General features: G+C 52.6%; 1 protein-coding gene across 1 annotated transcript in view; it reads right to left on the bottom strand.

Annotated features, from left to right (window-relative positions):
- Syt2 (synaptotagmin 2) overlaps positions 1-11,237 on the bottom strand; it is a 101,130-nt gene extending 89,893 nt beyond the window's left edge. The window contains exon 1 of the mRNA XM_023567144.2: positions 11,100-11,237. The gene's annotated coding sequence lies outside the window, so the exon portion shown is untranslated. The remainder of the gene's footprint in view (positions 1-11,099) is intronic.
- Positions 11,238-12,771: the final 1,534 nt, after the last annotated feature.

The raw sequence follows: 12,771 nt of genomic DNA, 5'->3' as shown, positions 1-12,771 counted from the left end.
GGCCTGAGCGCCAGGTTTTTTCAGGATCCACAGAGCTATGTGGGCAGGCCCCATGCCCAAACTGGATATGATCAGCTCTACACAGAGTCCTGTGACATCAGCCTCCCAGGGGCATTTGCCCATGGTCACCAGCAATGAACTGCTGGACCCTTTTTGTTGCCAAGGGAGCTGAGAGAGAAGGTGGCACTGGGGGACAGAAGGACTCGAATCTAAATTTTTTATTCTGTCACCTACTAGCGGGCTGACCTTGGGGTCATTTATTTTACCTTTCCGAGGCTGTCTCCCTCTGTAAATGGATTTTAAATTACCACAGGCTCTAAAGCTATATTGCAGTTATGGTTCCCTAGTGCTATTAATTTATTAAAATCGTTGAACTGTACCTTTTAAACAGGTGAACTTATGCTCTATCAGCTTTACCTTTAGAGCTCAGGCTTGTGACAGAGGTAAATTGAAAAGGCGATGATCATTTGCTGTGTTCCGGCCGCATACGACCCCAGGCAGCCCCGTATGGTCTCCCGTGGGCTCTGCCTGGAGCACTCAGAGCTCCAGAGTATCTTATAGGAAGTTGCCTTCCTGTTCTGAGCTTTGTCTTTTAAAATAAAAGTGCTTAGGCTACAAAGCTTTAAAAATCTTTTAAAAACTTCAATCCACTTTATTTAAACAGAAGTGTAAGTGGCCCTGCCCATAGTAAGAACCTCAATATGGCAGGCAGGCAAAGGCAGACTGCTCTGGGGAAGACAGAGGTTAGGGTGGAAAAGGGGAGTTCCCTGGACGCCCCTCTCTCCCAGCTACAAGAACAGCTGGTGTCCAGACACCCACTGCGCTTCTCTCGGGATGTGGTTCTCAAACCTCTGGCCCCAAGATCCATGTACTGAATCCTTGAGAGCATGAGCTTGTGTGGGTCACAGTTACCAATACTTACCTTACTAGAAGCTAAACCTGCCCAGCACTCAGATGGCTGAGGCAGGAAGATCACTGTGAGTTCAAGGCTAGTCAAACTACATATCGAGAGTCTGTTTTTTAAACAAAGTTAAAACTGAGAATTTTATATTAGCTTTAAAAAACAATATACTCATTACATGCTAACAGTTTAATAAAAAGGAACCCCTTTTTTGTACCTGGAATTGAACTCACGAACAGGTGCTTGCAAGGCATGTGCTTACACGGCTGAGCTAAATCCCAGGCCCTAAAAGGAACTTTTTTAAGACCAAAAAATTTAGAAGTTTTATCTAGTAAGAAGGCGGCCTCATCTTGCATCTGTACCAATCTTGTGGTGTCTGGTTTACTAGAAGCTCCCATCAGGTTCTGTGGTCAGTCTGTCACAGTAAGTTGCTTGGACTGAAGCAGGAAAAAAAATCCACAGTCACATAGAAGTGTAATTGGAAAGGGGAGAATGAACTTCCCCTCCTCGAACTCCATAATGGGGAATGAATCCAGGTCCTTTTGCATGCCAGGCAGGTATTCCATCATTGATCAACATCCCTAGCACTTTCTGAAAATTTTATTTTGAGATAGGATCTAAGTTGTCCAGGCTGGCCTCAACCTTCCTGCCTCAGCTTTCTGAGTCACTGGGGTTACGACACACACCACTATACCTGGTAGGAGTACTCAAAGAAGACTTTTCAGATCATTGTGAGTATTCTTTGGTATAATACTAAAATTCAACATGTGTTTTTTTTTGTTTGTTTGTTTGTTTTTGTCTTTTTCATTTTTATTGGTACCAGGGATCGAACTCACAACTGCCTGCTTGCAAGGCAGGCGCTTATGCCGCTGAGCTAAATCCCCAGCCCCTTTTTCTTTCTTTCTTTTTTTTTTTTTTAATGTGGGTTTTTTAAATTAAACCTTGAACTTGGAATGGATTTCATAGCTTTCAGCATGATTTTATAACACCATGCATTTATCATTTTGAAGATACAGGTTTTCTCATTTTTGCTGATCCTCTGGATATTGACAGTATTTCCTAAGTATGTAACAAGTCACATTCAAGCCTGGTGTGGTGGTACATGCCCACAATTCCAACACTCAGGAGGCTGAGGCAGAAGGACTGCCACAATTACAAGGCCATCCTTGGCTATATAGTGAGTTCAAGGCTAGACTGGACTACATAATGAGACCTTGCTTCAAAAAAATAAAACAAGTCACATCCCACTGATCTGATCAGAATAGTCCTCTCCACAGGAGTAGATATGAGTTTTCCAAAATTCTGATTTTTGCTTGAAAGCTGGCATTTTAAGGTAGACAACAAATACTGTCAGTTCTTTTTTCCAAAATCCAGTTTAATTCATTTCTGCAGAAATTGCTGCTCCACACCGGAGTCTGAACAATCATGGCTTCTTGGTTGTTTTCCCAGCGAAAACGATGCTCTCCCAGGAAAAATATAGCCAGTTCAGTTTGCAGCTCAGATGCATGAGTGTTTTGTGGTGGGTTTTTCTAAATTTTAGTTTTTCAGAGATTGTATTTCACTATGCAGACATGTTTTATACATATTTCTCAGCAGAGGGAATATTTAAAAACGTAAACTCCAGAATCAAGCTTTAATGAAGCTGCTCTATTGAAGACATTCTGAAGTGGACATTCCCTTATTCGCTGACTTGTTTAGCAGGAAGAATACAGTAACTAGGTCAGTTTGGTGCCAGCTGATCATGCTGGCAAGGTATCAGTCGTTTTGCTTACCATCACTGCCAAACAAAGATGGTGGCTTTAGTCTTATCTTGACAACTTCTGTGACCTTAGAGATCTCTCTGAAAAGTTTGTGGGGACTCATAGGGATCCAATGACCGCACTTCGAAATTGCTATCATGGCCTCCCTCCTGCAATCCTCACCAGGGTTATGATCCTGGAGCTTTACTAACAGTTAACAAGAGGCTCAGAAAATTTAAAAACCTGCCCAGGGGCATACAGGCAGGAAGTGGCTGGCAGTCCTGGTTAAACTGAGGCCACCTGACTGCCAGCCACAGAAGTGCTCCTGGGGGTGGGGCCTGCAGAACATGCGATTGTGGGGCTCAATCTGAGAATGTCAGGCATCTCCTCTCCTGTCCATCTACTCCAGGGGATGCTTGAGGATGCATTCAGCCTTACAGCGGCAAGAGTTTCCTACTATTGTCCAACCCTAGGTACCTGCTGCCCCTCCACCACAGGAGATCTGAAAGGGTGAGTGCCAGGCCTCCTGGGAAGCCTTGCACACCTGGGGCTGGGCTGTCAACCACAGTCTGTAGTCCTTCCCTGCCTCCTGCCGCAATCAGCACAGTTCCCAGCATCAAACAGCTAATCTAATTTCTCGGCTGTGTTTCCCCTTCGCCTCCTGCAACGTCAGGATTGATTTGGAACCAGGGCAGCCTTATTAAAGTGATGGGGTTTTTTTCCTCCTCATGGGAGACTCACATAGGGAGAGGGAGCCCTCCCTCTGCCAATTAACTCCTTGCTTCCTGCTGATTCGGATCCTAGCCACATGGCACACTTGAGCTTCCCTCTAACTTTTCCTGGCTCCCAGTGGCACAGCTGGGTTTTGGTCCCAAGTAACTTCCCAAGCACTTAATAGGCTCTTGTCCATCCCACCCATTATGGCTTGTGTCTAGATGTTCCCCCAAAACCTCATGCAGTCATAGGTAGGGCTCTTCAGAGATGGCTGGACCTAGAACGTGTGATGCTGGGATTAAGGGTGTGGCACTGGGATTGATTCACAGTGTGATGCTAGGATTGAGGAGTGACTGCTACCTGTCCCTGGATAAAATATAAGACAGAAAGCCACTGCTATTTTGCTTGTCACTTGCTGCTTGTTTTGCTGCCTTCTGCCTACTATGAACTGTTTCTGCTCTGCCATGTGCTACCCTGCCTTAGAGACAGCCAATCATTAACTGAAACCTCTACAAACTGTGAGCCAAATAAACTTTTCTTCCTTCAACTTGTGGGATATCTCAGCAATGAGAAAAAGTAAGACACTACCTATACCCCTGAGCTGTGGATAAATGATCCTTTTCCCCCTCTGCAGGTCTCCATCCCTCCTGGCACCTGGTCACAGAACCTATCACTGAGTCTGAGACTTTGGTCCAGCTGAGTTGCACAATGAGGAATCCACAGTTGACAATGCCAGTGGGGAACCAGAAAAGCCCGGATGAGAACAGAGAGCAAGGGCTGTGTGTTTGTTAAATATGCTTTCTCCAAATGCACACAAGAGGCAAGAAACAGCCCTCAGAGACCCGCACCATCCTCAGCAAAGCCCCCTCTCCAGCTGCCTCCATGCTGCCTTCCTCTCCAGGAAGCTTAGGCAGAGATGGTAAGGTCACTTATCAGCAAGGACTTCCTTTCCACAAGTCATATAAGCTCTTTCCCGACTTGCTTTTCCAAACTGGCAGCACAGGCCCAGCATATCTGGATCATTAGTTCAGGCCAGAATCAGTGATGAGGAAAAGTGATTTCTCTCCCACCTTCCTGTCTTTGGGGAATAGGGGTGACCGGGAGTGTCTTTGGGGTCCAGATCACTAGGTGACCTTGGGGAAGCCACATCTGCTCTGAAGGGAGACAAACAGGCACCTTCCCTGGGACCATGGACCCCACACACATCCCTACCCAGTTTGACCTTGCTATAACATATCCTGCCTTGCTGGACTTCAAGAGAAACTGAACCTGAGTGGGAGTCAGGGGGAGAAATAAAAAGGAGAGAAAAGAGCCAAAGGAAAGAGAGGGAGTAGGTGAAAATGAAGGTCTTGTCTGGTTCTCTGTCTGTCTCTCTCTCTCTCACACACACACTACTGCAGTTGGTTATAATCAATCAATCTCTGATGCAGCCCCACTTCCTGGCTTCTGTTACCACTCCGTCCACCTGTGCCAAGCACCTGAGATCAAACATGTAGGCCTAGGGTAGATGAAAGGATTTGAAGATTGCTGACACAAATGATAGATGCCTAAGGTGACAGATACGCTAATTACCCTGATCCTATCATTACATGCTGCACATTGTATTGAAACATCACACTCTGCAATTAAAAGTATTTTTGAAAAAAACAGCCTGAGGTCGGGGTGGCCTTCCCCTCCCCGTTTCCCATCATATCCAGGTCAGTCACTCAGCCTCGTGGGAAGGGTTAAGCTCCTTCCAGCCCCAAATGCAGACTCTGAGCCCCCTCACACCCTCCCTTCATTCCTATTTCCTGTCTCCCCAGTGCCATGCTTACAGCCACCACCATTCACATTTACTAGAGATGCATGGAACAGGAAGGAGCAAACTCCGCCTCTAGTTGCAGTGTTTCCTAACTCCTACATTCCAGAGCCACCACCTCAACCCAGTTACAGAAAGCCCCCAGGGCCCCAGGGCTCTGCATCCCATTCAGAGGCACCTGCCGCCCCCCCCCAACCCCGTACCTCAGCGGCTGGACTCTCCCCAGTCACTGTCCTCCCCGGGTCCTGTTGTCCAGTGATGAGGCTCTGGGGCCTCCATTTCCACACGGGGGAAGGCAGGGAGGCAGGCAGCCATTCTAGGCTTGGGGTGGCAGCTGAGAGCCTGCTACTCTATGCTGGCCATCGTGAATGCTCCTCTGGGTGTGGGGTGCAGAGGCTCCAGGAGAGTAGGAACCTCAAGCCCTTCTCTTGAGAGTACCCAGTGATAGGGGAACCACGGTTACTCTGATGTCTCTTTATAGCCTTAGAACCTTTCTCAGAGAGGTGCTGAGTCCAGCTGAATGGAAATCAGAGGAAAAAGAAGAGGACGGGAGAGGACAGAAAGGATCGCAGCACAGGGACTCCAGCTGCCCCTGTATGTGAGGCTGGCTTTGGGACCGAGAGTCCTGCGGGGTTGGACTCCTCAAGTCTGGGCTCTGAAGAATAAACAGACTTGAACTTGCCTCCATCTCCCCAGCCCCTCCTCACCAGCCCTGACACACACACACCTGCATGGCCAGGTGCACTCAGGCACACTCGCACAGCTGCAGCTTCAGCAAGCACCTGTGCCCCTTACCGGGAAGGGGGCTGGGGCAGGTTGGGATTCAGCCAGGCCCTCACCCTGCACTCTGCTCCTCCCCACCTGCTCCTGAAGAAGATACCAGAGCCCTTAGGAAGAGATCCAAGGGAAGCCCGCACTGCGCAGAAGGGGATTTCTTTCGATTTCTCCAAGCACCAACACCTAATTTTACAATTCTAAGGTCTGATCACAGTCGCCTTGTTTATAGCACGCACCCCAGATGCTCTGAGAGCACAGTCGCTGGGCCATGCCGCAGGCAGAACAGCTTAGAACACAGAGGGGACAGAAAAAGAAAACTTTTGTCTAATCAGCTGCTGCTGCCCCAAGGGCCTAGGATTTGGAAATTCGGAACAAGTTGCATTATTTATTTAGGCCTTTGTGTCCCCATTGTAAGACAGGGACAGTGATGGCTGACCCAAGGCCTGAACGGAGGGCTGCAGGGACAGGAGCTGTGATTGCCCTTCCTGAATAGAGTGGGAAGGGAGTGGGCAGAAGGCAGGGCTGGGGCGAGGCAGGAAGGGGGTCAGGGCAGGAGCTTTGCCTCTCCCTTCCCCAGTACTGGAGACTGAACACACGCTCCCTCCACCACAGAGCTGTACCCTCAGATCTTTTTTGAGACAAGGTTTCACTAAACTGCCCAGGCTGGCTTCCAAATTGGGATCTTCCTGCCTCACCCTCCAAAGTAGCTAGGATGCAGGCTTGCGTCACTGTGCCCCACTGGCTGGGACTTTTCTTATGCCTCATGGTACATACTGCACAAAACAAAAGCTGAAATCCCAAGGCCTCTGGATAAAATGGCAAAGGTATCTTCTGACGTGATAAGTACTTCCCTTTTTGGCCTTATCCTTGGCTTTGGGAGCTGCCAGGAACACCAAATGCTCTGGAGACTCAATTGTTACTTTTTGTTTCCTGGTACTGGGATTAAACCCAGGACCTTTGCACTGAGCTGTATCCCCAGCCCCTTTTATTTCTTTTTAAATTTTGAGATTGGGTCTTGTTAAGTCGCTAAATTGCCCAGGCTGATCTCAAACTTGGCTCATCCTGCCTCATCCTCCCAAGAATGCTGAGATTGCAGGCATGCACCACCACTCCTCACTTATCACTGGTCATTTTAGGGTACACCACAGCTTGCTAAGTGGCAGAGTGTGGAAGGAACCTCAGAATCCAGGCTCCTTATCCCTGGGGCAGACTCCATCCTCATCTGGAAACCACTCTAGGAGGAAGCTGCCACAGCAGCCATGCTCACCTCTGGATTTGGGGAGCCCTGGTTGTGTTTAATCTTAGTGTAGCCTCTAGGGGAGGGGCTGCAGCAGGGCGCTCCCAGGAGCCAGAATCACACTGACAGCTCAGTCCCTCTGGGCCTGATCCAAATTCACCCATCAGCCTGACTACTTCTTGGAACGGTCTGTTCCAGGCATGCAAATGAAGGATTGCTGGGACACATCCTTCCCAGAAATTGTTTGCCAAGAAATAGGTCGTGAGGCATAAAGAATAACCACCTGAACGTTGGATGGGTAAAACGTTGGAATGGCCACCTGGGCGCCAGAGCAGCCCCTTCCCTTGGGTTAACACTAACCGAGGTGGAAAAGTCTCCCTCCAGCTGCGGATCCCAGAAGACAGCCCTGTGTGACAGCGAGAAAAGAGCAACGTGTAGTGCACAGGCCACAGACTGATGGAAAACGCTTACCCAGCTCTCGCCCTACATTAGGCACAATTCTAACACTGCAGAGGGTTCTATTTAATCCTCACCAAAGCAACCTATGTCACAGATGGAGTTTTAGGTTCATTCTACAGATGGGAGGACTAAGAATCAGAGTTTGCGAAACACATTCACAATGGGGCTACACTTCCTATGTCTGGGCATCTTGAGCCATGGTACATGCATGACTGTCCCATCAGGCAGCTTTTAATTTTATTAGTAAAAAGACGATAAAAGTGATTAGACCCACTTGTACCACCAAATGGGACAGTCATGCATCTACCACTTGTGGTTCAAGCCAGCAGAACATGTTAACTTGCCCAAAATCAGAGTAAATGATGGAAGCCAGGGGATGCCAGAAAATGTGTTATCATACTGCCTCTTGGAAAGTGTGCATGAGCTAGCTGGGTATGATGGCACATGCCTGCAAACGTAGCTACTGAGGAGGCTGAGGTAGGATATCAGAAGTTCAAGGCCAGCCTGTGCAAGTTAGTAAGACCCTACCTCAAAATAAAACGTGAAAAGGGGCTCCCTCCAGCTGGAGGGACCAGGGATGTCAAACAGCACTCCCTGGGCACAATCCTCAGTACCACAGGAAGAAACAGTTGAAAGCATGTGGAAACCCTTGATCAGAGTGGCTAAGCTACTGATTCAAGTCCACAGTAATGCAAAACCCAGAATGGCAGTGATTTCTGTCGGTTGAGTTTCTGGTTGCATCCACAGTGCCTACAACAGTGACACACAGTAGGCGCTCACTAATAAAAGCCTGCTTGTGTGAATGAACCAATAAGGTTACACACACCATAGCAGTGACCTAGGGATTTGAACCCAGGCCTGTCTGGCTCCTGGCTTTATGCCTTTGCTGCTTCCTGTGTTAATCCCCTAGCTGGGCCCTTCCAGCTCCTCGGGGTGGCACCATTCTGCACCGTCTGATATGTCTAGCTCGAGCAAGCAAATGCAGCAGCAGGAGGAACCTGTCTAGGTCAGGAAAGTGCACCCAGCAAATCTCGAAGCCAGATGAAGCAGGGTTTCTACTCAGCCACTGCTGTCGCTCACCATGAGGGTGCCTCAGTGCAGGCAAGGCCATTGCCTGCGCTTGATTTTTCCAGCCCACAGAGCCCAACCTGACTCCCCGGGCTTGAGGTCCTTCCTAGAGCAGCTGCCAGCCCACCTGCTGCCCCTCTCCCCTCTACGCACTGTGCCCCTGCAGAGCTGCACAGGCTCAGCAGGGAAGAAAGAGGAGGCCCAGCCAGGACAGGACAAAGATCAAGTAGAGGCCATGCAAGGTCAGGCACACTCCTCTAGGGCTGGGATGCTGGGATACTGGGCTGGCAGGCAGGGAAGAAAGAGGCCTCTGCAGCCATCTTCAAAGCCCCCTTCCTGCAGTGTTAGCCAGGCCTCCTGGCACCTACTGCCCCAGACTGAAAGGGCTACAGTGAGCTCCAGCTGGGCACAGGTCTGCGGCCTCAGGCCAGCTCTGGAGAGGGCTCTCGGGCCCGGCCAGATCTTCTGCAAGGTCTCTACCTTGCCTAGGGAATAAAAACCAATCCAATCACAGGTGAAGGCAGTCAGACTCCTGTGTGCGAAAAGGGCACTATCTACACAAACACAAACACCTTTTTCTTTCTCTGCTCTTCTGTGGCTGTCAGATTCCAAAGCTGAAAGAAACGCACTTGGATGAGTCCCCACCCCACAAGAAAAGACCCCAGGCTGCCTGAGAAAAGCTGTGGGCTGCAGAGCACAGCCAGCCCACAAGAGCAGCAGTCTGCTCCTCCAGGGACTGGGCCAGGTCTAGGACAGGAGTCCTTAGGGTGTCTACCCCAGCCTCCCCCACCCACTCAGAGCTCTAGCTCTTCTCTGGGCCAGGTGCACAGAGGAGGTCTTGAAGATTAAGTCCAAAAGATTTCTAGAAAAAAACTGGCAGGTATACTAGAGGATGAGGCCCAGATGTGTCTAGAGCCAAGCAGGCCAGAGACTTGCTACACATAGTGAGAGAAGCCCAGGAATAGGGGTCAGTGGGTACTGTCCATTCCCCAGGGGCATGAGAGAGAGGGCTGGATACCCACAGGCCAGGCCACAGGATGCCTGGCTTGGACCCTTGACGCTGACTCACCCCTTGGGGCCCTGTCACACACTGCAGCTTGCAGTGGCTGCCAGGCCACTGCTTACCACCAGAACACCAGGCACGTCCCACTGCATCAGAGCAACCTGCCCCCTCCCACCTGCCCCTCTGGCTCAGCCTCAGGGGCACCCAGCAGGGCTATTTTTGTTGTTTTTCAGGGCCTCTGCTGACCAGAGATATTTCTAGCAGTCCAAAAGCTGGACCTGGACTAAGTCGGGGGAGACAGCTGGAAGGCCATGCCATCCTGCGCCCCACGTCATCCTTCTGCCCCAGTGATGGAGTGCCCAGGTTATCCAGAGCTGGAGAAAGTGGCTCAGGACAATGGATCACACTGAGATGCCCCTCCAGGAAGTGGCAGCAGGGGAGGGGGAGAGAACTCACACCAGGTTCTCAGGCTGGATTCCGGCCCACCTTCCCGGTGACCCCACACACTGTGGATTTCCTCATCCTCTGCCCCAACCCATCCCAACGGAGGCCTGCCAGCCCAGCCAGCCTTGGCCTCTCCTCACTGCAGGGGCCCAGTGCCTCCTCTGTCCTTGCAGCGGCTTCTCTGCTGCCAAGGAGAGAACATACTCCTCTATTTTAGCGGGAAACTGGGGTGCAGAGGGAGGGACCCAGGCGCACGGTGGGCTAGGGACAGCCTGAGGCACCTGTGGAATGAGGTGCGGAGGAGCCCCTGTGGCGAGGGGAGTGAGACGAGACACAGCTTCTCTTTTAGTTAAAATGGAAACCCCCTTGTGTCGGGGTCGGGGAGACAAGAGGGAAAGGCAAATGGAAGAGTCCAGAGAGGGAAGTGCGGGCATCGCACCGGGGGCGCGGGCTGCTGCAGGGGAAGGCGCCCCAGGTAGTGCTGGGTCATGAGATTTGGAGGAGGCAGGGGCCCCTGGCGTCCTGCTCCCCTGGACTTCATTGCAGGCAGCCCCTTGCCTTGTGCTCCCCAGCACCTCTCGGGCCCGGTCTGGGGCTCCCAGAGCTCTGCGGACCCTTCCCACTGCTTCCACGACGGCAGAGCAGGGGAACCCCGCGGCTTGAGGCAGGGGCCAAAGGCCTTCGCTGGGGGTGTCCGGAGGCGGGGACACAGCGGACAGGGGAAGACGGCCGCCCCTGTGCCTTGCATCTCTGGCGGGGAGACCCGGAGGACCCCCACACCCACCTCCTCTGGACGCCCCAAACTCCCCCGAAGGACGCGCGGACGCCCGGCCCCCTCGGCTTCCAACTTTCCGACCCTGCCCACCTCCCAGGCACCGAGGCCCCTGGCCCCTCTGATCACGGCCGGGAAGGAGAAACTTTAGCGGGTGCTCGGCCCCGCTGCAGGGATGCGGACTCACCGAGCGCGGCCCGAAGCAGGCAGGAGGTCCCGGGTCCTCGGGCGTCGGGCTGCGGGGTGCGCGCCGCCGGCCACGGCTCGCAGCAGCGTCCGGTCCCTGGGGCGCGGAGTCGCCGCTGCGCTCCGGCCCCAACTCGGCGCGAAGTGCCTCTGCCGCAAGACTTGCTGAGCTTAGCAGTCTGCGCGAGGCGGCGGAGGGAGGGCGCCTGATCGATGGGCGAGCGCGGCGGGCGCTGCAGTGCGGGGAGGAGCCCGGCGGTGAAGCGGGAGGAGGCCGGGGCGGGGCGGGGCCAGCCTGGTGCGGGACCCGTGGTCCGCACAGCCCCGAGCTCGGCGCCCCCGCCTCCTGCTCAAGGTCACGGCGGCTGCGATGGGGCAGCAAGAGCCGGACGGGACCGCATCCTCCCCACCCGAGGGACGAGGGGACGTGCTGTGGCGCCGCAGCCAGCTTCTCCCCAGCCTCTGGGACCCGCTGCAGCCTGAGGCTCAAGTATTGGACTGAGGAGCTCCCACAAGCATTTTGGGGTCCCCAACCCCCTCCCTCCTGTCTTACCCTAGTAAGGTGATCTCTACCTGTACTGCTCACCGGGATGGTGGGAGCTTCTGAGCCTAAAGAATTAAGGTTCCTGGGAGAAAGATAAAGGTGCTTGGGGCCTGCGGAAACAGGGTCCTTGCGGGGAGAGTGGTTGGAGGGAACTGCTTACCGCACGACTGGACTTTCGCTAAATGTGTGAGGCGTGCCTTTTAGGGTGGGAATCACGCTCAGTGTGCTAATAGGAAAACGGCTTTGAATGGTGCTGGGCCAAGGAACCCAGACAACAGTGGTGGTGTTGAGGCAGAGCCTGGTGACACAGAATTGCAAGTTCAGCTTGGGCCGGTCCTTAAGGAACCCGGGCCGCCAGGGGCTGGGGCGGGGTTGGCGGGGTTGTGCACCGCAGAATACCGGACACCGGGAGCTCCTCACAGCACAGCGTGCACACTTGGACACTTTTGGAACCAACTTTTGAGATGGGACAATAGCGTTCTGCCTCTCTCCTGGGTACCCAACATTACTCGCCTGAGATCAGCCCTCTACCCTTGTTTGCTGCAAGAGAGAGAAAATGAAGGCAAAATGAGGGGGGTGTGATCAGCAAGTGGGATTTCAGGGTTGCGAGGAGAGAAGCAGCACTGCGGGGTCTTTTTTCCAACGCTTTGCCAATGCCAGCTAGCATGCATTGATCACCCCAGTCAGCTCGCTTAAAAGCAGAGGGGACAAGCAGCTGAAGCCTCAACGCCCGCAGTAAAAGGAGATGAAGCCCTCCGGGGAGCCCTAAATGAGATGAAAGCCCACAGCCCCTGGCAGCCAGCGTCCTAAGAGCAGCCACACAAGGGCAGCGGATGAGGTGGGGAGTCACGTTTGAAACTAGGAGGGAAAAGACAAGGCTGACGGCAATCATCCTGCTGCTCTTCACTCTCCAAGAGGATGTCCAGCTCCTTTCCTAGCCAGGTGTGTGCCAGGACTTGTTGCCACCCCGCAGGGACAGGCACCACTCCCTCAGGGCTTCCCTGTCCTCTTTCTGATGGTTATGTCTCCATGGGGCTACAACCCCCTCGCTAACTGGCTAACACACTGCCCGCAGCCAATCAAAGCCAGTGTCAAACTGGTGCCCCAAAATGTCTCCTAAGCACACACG

The sequence above is a fragment of the Cavia porcellus genome, unplaced genomic scaffold, assembly GCF_034190915.1.
Source record: "Cavia porcellus strain 051 isolate PalLab524CR breed Dunkin Hartley unplaced genomic scaffold, mCavPor4.1 scaffold_29, whole genome shotgun sequence".
Taxonomy (NCBI): domain Eukaryota; kingdom Metazoa; phylum Chordata; class Mammalia; order Rodentia; family Caviidae; genus Cavia; species Cavia porcellus.
The sequence above is the reverse complement of the archived record's forward strand: the minus strand, read 5'-3'. Positions and strand labels throughout refer to the sequence as shown.